The sequence below is a fragment of the Pagrus major genome, chromosome 21 (genome assembly GCF_040436345.1).
Source record: "Pagrus major chromosome 21, Pma_NU_1.0".
NCBI classification, from domain to species: domain Eukaryota; kingdom Metazoa; phylum Chordata; class Actinopteri; order Spariformes; family Sparidae; genus Pagrus; species Pagrus major.
In genome coordinates this window covers 1,623,435-1,629,480 of record NC_133235.1, presented here as the reverse complement: position 1 = coordinate 1,629,480, position 6,046 = coordinate 1,623,435, and positions in this window count along the sequence as shown.

The following is a 6,046-nucleotide window of genomic DNA, read 5'->3' as shown; positions in this document are numbered from 1 at the left end:
ATTTCAGATATAGCTGCTTCATGTAAGAAAGGACCATTTGAATAATGATAAGAATAATCTACAACAACAATCTATTATTACTTTAACCCTGATACTTACACAAATAAGACTAACGGAAGTCACTTAAAGAACAACAGTGGGTGATTCAGATTAGGTCATTTTTTTGGTTTCGTCTGGACTGTAAACACAACCATTCAAAATATTGTGAACCAGTCAGTTATGAAATGATGCAAGACTCCCATCTGCTGCAGACTGACTGAACTGCAGTGGACTAATAAAGTAAGCGATGCCAATAGATAAGAGATTATTGAAATATCAGTTCATTACCTGGCATGTGTCAACAGAACACATTTTATATGATTTTCTTGGTCCAGTTATCAAAATATCATCATAACAAATACTGAATACTATGGAAAAAAAAAACATTCAGCAGTCACATGACCACCAATGCTTTATGCTTCTAAGTGCTGTATCATAGGACGTGTTTCAGTTTCTTGCAGATGTTTCACCTCTCGTCCAAGAGGCTTCTTCACTTCTAACGGACGGGGGAGTTTGCAGGCTTTTAAACTCTGTGTGGGAGTCATTGAACCAACCGCCCTTCATGTGGGTTTCTAGGGCTAGGTGAGCCCAGATGTGAATGGTTGTTAAGCTGTCTGGGGAGGGAACTCAGTACAGCATTGTAGGTGGGTGATAAGTAATGTCTTAGGCCACCTCCTCTGTTAAAAGACGGTCATTCCAGTTTGACATAGATGGATTCTTTTACTCCTGTTGGGAATTGATGGTAGGGCAGGTGTGGTTATTAAAAATGAATAATTCTTGATAATAATTATTAAAATTTAATAAATAAAATTTAATAAAATAAATTTTCAAATCGTTAAAATGGGGCACCACCCTGGAATCAGGGACCAATAACCAGACCAAAATTAGTCTCAAAAGAAGACTAATTTAAATGTAAATATTTGTAAAATATTTACCATCACAACCAGTAAATGCCACAAAACATGTGCACAAAATCATAATAATACAATATAATAAACTTTATTATTGTTAGCAAATTGATCAAATCAATAATACTTTCAATTACAAAAATCGATCACTCAACCAAAGCAGCTAAACTATGAAACGAAACTAAGATAAACTCAAGCACAAATAAACAAACAAGCATGAGATGTATGGAGCTAAATCAGGGTCAAATGTTTTGTACTTGAAAAAGTAAAATTTGAAACTGAAATTTCAAGTTTTGTTCTTGAATTTTGAAAAATACATCAACGTATTCAAAATAAAAATAAATGTACAAAAAAAATTTTCAGGTTAAAAATAATTATGATCAACTCTGGTAATTCTTTTGAATAAATCATTTATTTTCATTTCTCACTTTCATATGTTTTGATATTTGGGATCCTATTTCTTTCAGTTGCATGTTTTATCTTTTCAGATTCAAATCTTATTTTTTTTTCAGTTTCAGATCTTTCTTTTTCAGTTTCAAATCTTTTTTTCAGTTTCAGATCCTTTTTTTTCAGTTTCAAATCTTTTTTTCAGTTTCAGACTTTTGACCCTGATCTAGCGTGGGGGGCGTGGCATCAACTGAGAGGGGTGTGGAATCATGACAGACAGCTTAACCAAAAGGCTACAGACCTTCCCCTATCATGTTGCCTTCAGGGAACGTAGGATCTAAAACGATTCGGCTACGCCACATGATTGGCAGTGAAAAAACTACTGTCAGTGACAAACTTCCATTTGCACACCATGCACGAATATCCTGCACAGCTAAAACTGTTTTAATTTCCAAGGCTGTTTAGATGTGAGATGTGGAAGCTGTTTTAGACAGTACTGAGGACTAATTGTAGTACAGGAGCGACAAAATCACGCCAGATTGTGCACAGACACCCACACTTTAAGTACTGAAATGTCCGACACGTAGCACTGGACCCAGCACACAGGTGAGAAAAGTAAGGTTGGGAAATCGTGATAAATATCAAAATGAGAGGTCGTTTTGTGTTTTTTTCAGCACCCCATGCATTCCTGCAACCACAAAACAGCACTACCTTTAATCAAATCCACAGCATTATCTGTGTTTTTCACGCAATACATAGGCTAACGTTACTACCTACTACTGCGTTAGCAGCCACTCGATGCTAACGTTAGCCTTATGCTTAACCTCTAGCTTTGACAATTCACCACTTAAAAGATGCCAGAAACATTGTATGTTGTTAGAAAACGACCTCTCATTTTGATATTTATCACGATTTCCCAACCTTACTTTTCTCACCTGTGTGCTGGGTCCAGCAGGTGAGCCAGCAGACACTGCGAGGCATTCACAGTGCTACGTGGAAATCGGACATTTCAGTACTTAAAGTGTGGGTGTCTGTGCACAATCTGGCGTGATTTTGTCGCTCCTGTACTACAATTAGTCCTCAGTACTGTCTAAAACAGCTTCCACATCTCACATCTAAACAGCCTTGGAAATTAAAACAGTTTTAGCTGTGCAGGATATTCGTGCATGGTGTGCAAATGGAAGTTTGTCACTGACAGTAGTTTTTCACTGCCAATCATGTGGCGTAGCCGAATCGTTTTAGATCCTACGTTCCCTGAAGGCAACATGATAGGGGAAGGTCTGTAGCCTTTTGGTTAAGCTGTCTGTCATGATTCCACACCCCTCTCAGTTGTTGCCCTGATCTAGCGTGGGGGACGCTAGATCAGGGTCAAAAGTCTGAAACTGAAAAAAAAAGATTTGAAACTGAAAAAGAAAGATCTGAAACTGAAAAAAAGATTTGAAACTGAAAAAAAAACTAAGATTTGAATCTGAAAAGATAAAACATGCAACTGAAAGAAATAGGATCCCAAATATCAAAACATATGAAAGTGAAAAATGAAAATAAATGATTTATTCAAAAGAATTACCAGAGTTGATCATAATTATTTTTAACTTGAAAAAACTTTTTGTACATTTATTTTTATTTTGAATACGTTGATGTATTTTTCAAAATTCAAGATCAAAACTTGAAATTTCAGTTTCAAATTTTACTTTTTCAAGTACAAAACATTTGACCCTGATTTAGCTCCATAGTGATGTGGATGTGTGTGTGTGTCGGAGAGACAAAGAAAGAGGAGCAAAGATGGTGGTTGTAGTCAAAGAAACAAGATGGCGGAGAGCCAAAATGGCGGTCACACTCTCTTGGAGGGTGACGTCAGGTTCCGTTGAAAAGACTACAAAAATGGCCGAAACAGGAATTGGGGAACTCACGGTTGTTAGACTACAAAAATGGCCAAAACGTGACTTGGAGAAGTCACGCGTGGATACGAATTCAAAAATGATAATGATTTTGCTGAATCAAGTGTATAGAATTCCAAAAATGGTGGACTTGAATACGTAACCTTAAGCTAGTCAAATGAACGAACGCACAAGATTTGAACACGTTAATGGTTACACCACCATTGGCTTCGTGTGCGCTTTGATTGCACACAAGATGAATTTGTATTTAATTGTTAAATTTAAAATTTTGTTATTATTTAATATTAATAATAATAATTATATAAAATATTTTATATTATTATTATTTATATTTATATTTTAAAATATTAAAATAATTAATTTAATATATAATATTTAATTATATTTTAAATTTAAATTATTTGTTATTTGTTGTGTTCTGTCCGAGTGTTTGGACAGGTGCTTTGGCAATATTGTTGTTAAAACTTTAATGCCATAAAGCCCCTTTGAATTGAATTGTAGGGAAAGTGAGCTACTGTTCCAGAAAAGGTAGCCGTGCTACCACGAGGCGTCCATCTCTGAAATCATAAAAGGGAGATATCACAAGACACACGTATCTTATGTTATAGCGAAGTCATTAACGCTCATAAGATTATGTGTATGCGCATAACCCCTAATATGTGTGTATATGTACATGTGGGTTAGTTAGAGAGAGTAAGAGAGAGGAAGACAAAGACAAAGGGCTAACGCCCTTAGCAGCGGCTAAGCTAACACTTCCGCTCCACAGAGTGGAGAGGCTCGAATCAGCTCGTGATGAGTGAAAAGGAGAAACAAACAGCATGTTTTACAACGTAAAACTAACAGCAATTAAAGAGGGACACGGCGGTCCACAAAACTCAAAAACAAACAATGTAGCTCACAAGCATACAATACACGCTAACTTATAGTATCTGCCCAGACACTAATTAAGCCTCACTTGTCCCCGTGTCTTCCTTAATCCAGCTTGCTTCCTTGGTGTGGATTAAAGGCGGTTGCAGCGTCCTGCATTGGCTGTTAAGACAGCGTAGTCGATGTGGGCATTAAGAAAACGGGCAAAAGCGGGCGTTTTCTGAAGAGAAATCCTCCTTCTGCAGGCAGTGGAAGAGGCTGGTTGCACAGCATCTTTTCTGGATCCGGAGCGTTTTTGGTGAACACGGGGCAGTTTTGGCTCGTCCAGCGAGGTGAAAGACTGCGGCCTAGGCAGGAAAAATCCAAACATCTGTATGCTCCATTAGAGTAATAGCAACACGTAACTGAATGATGAAATGAGTCTGCAGCTGTATTTATCTCCTCCGGTGGCGGCGCAACCGATGGTTCAGGTGCGCTCACAGCCAATGGGAGATGGGAGATTCAAACCTGGGGGGACTGTGACAAGCAGGTGCCACCTACTGGACATTAGGGTGGGTGCACTTTCCTTTGTTTACCAGGCTTTGTTAGTGCAAGGAGGCCGCATTTAAGCGTTAGGCTACACGCAGGCGGTTCTGATGTCAGAACCATGTGGACGGTCCCAACATCCCCCCTTTGGTCCAAAGAGTGAGGTGCTGTCCGCAGTCTTTGGAGCAACTAAGGACCAAACAGTCCATGTAGGTGGTAACCTGTGGGGTTACACAGTCCATATATCCTCTGAACAGGGAAGGCGATCAAACAGTCCATGTGTGTTCCTAAAAACAGGGGGCCACACAGTTCAACAGTTCATGGTGAAAGGCTTTTGTGTCTGGGCACTAGTACATTCACACTGAGGCACGTCTGGGCAGATGATTTCTAACTACGTCTAGTTACAAACATCATACAATCATTATCAACCATTAACCTTTGTTCCTTCCTTTGCTGCTTTCAAAACCACCAAAACAAAAACATCAAAATGAAATGGAAAAAACCAAAGAGAAGGAAAGGAGGGTGGTTAGAGGAAAGGTTAGTAGGCTTCTCCTCTTTCCCGAGAGGATTAGAGCTAGCCACTGATATGGTTGTGGACTGTGTGCAGAATGTGCGCAAGGTCGTAATGTGAAATGCACATGTGCTGACTCAAAAGAAACACAAAACAAAAGCCAAACCAACACCTAACAGACTTGTAAGTCTGTGTACCTTCTACCTGTCTATGATAAATGGGTTAATTCTGAAGATTTCAAAATTTGTTATTGCATTGCCAGGACCTGTTGTCAGATGTATCTGAAGATTGTACAATAGTGGTAGTAGCAGATCTAAGGGTTGCAAAGGTTGCATGGTTGCAATTGGGGCAAAGGGGACCAAGTTGAATCCTATTGTTCAGGTTGTTAACCTAGGAGCTAGTATTCCCTAAGGGGTCCTACAGAAGATCTCTAAAGCTACTTGCACTTAAGCTACATCTTCCCATAACTGCTGACTGGATCTCTAAGGCATGCAAAAATGTTAAGGCATGTCTATCATTCTAAGGAGGAGGAAGGGTGTTAGTACATGCTGGTATGGTGAGTTGGCATGCGGATATCCTCATGTTGTTACTGGCAGTTGCCAAAGAGGAGGCCAGCTTGTGCTGACAAGCTGGGGTGACCGTTGTGGTCCAGAAAACTGTAGATCACATCCACACTTAAGAAGTAGGCTGAACGAGTGTTCAGCTCAAGGAGAGAGCACAAGAAAGACCTGGAGTGGTCAAAAGAGTTCTGGCTGCCAGCCGGTGGAGGCTGTGTGCTCACAGGCAGTACAGAAAGATCAGAGCTGGAATCAGACACTGAAAGAGACAAGGACCTTGGTGGGAGCCCTCTGGACTCCTGGGCAAGGTGACTGGTCCATCTGGGACTAGCAGGCTGACATCAAGAATAAAGG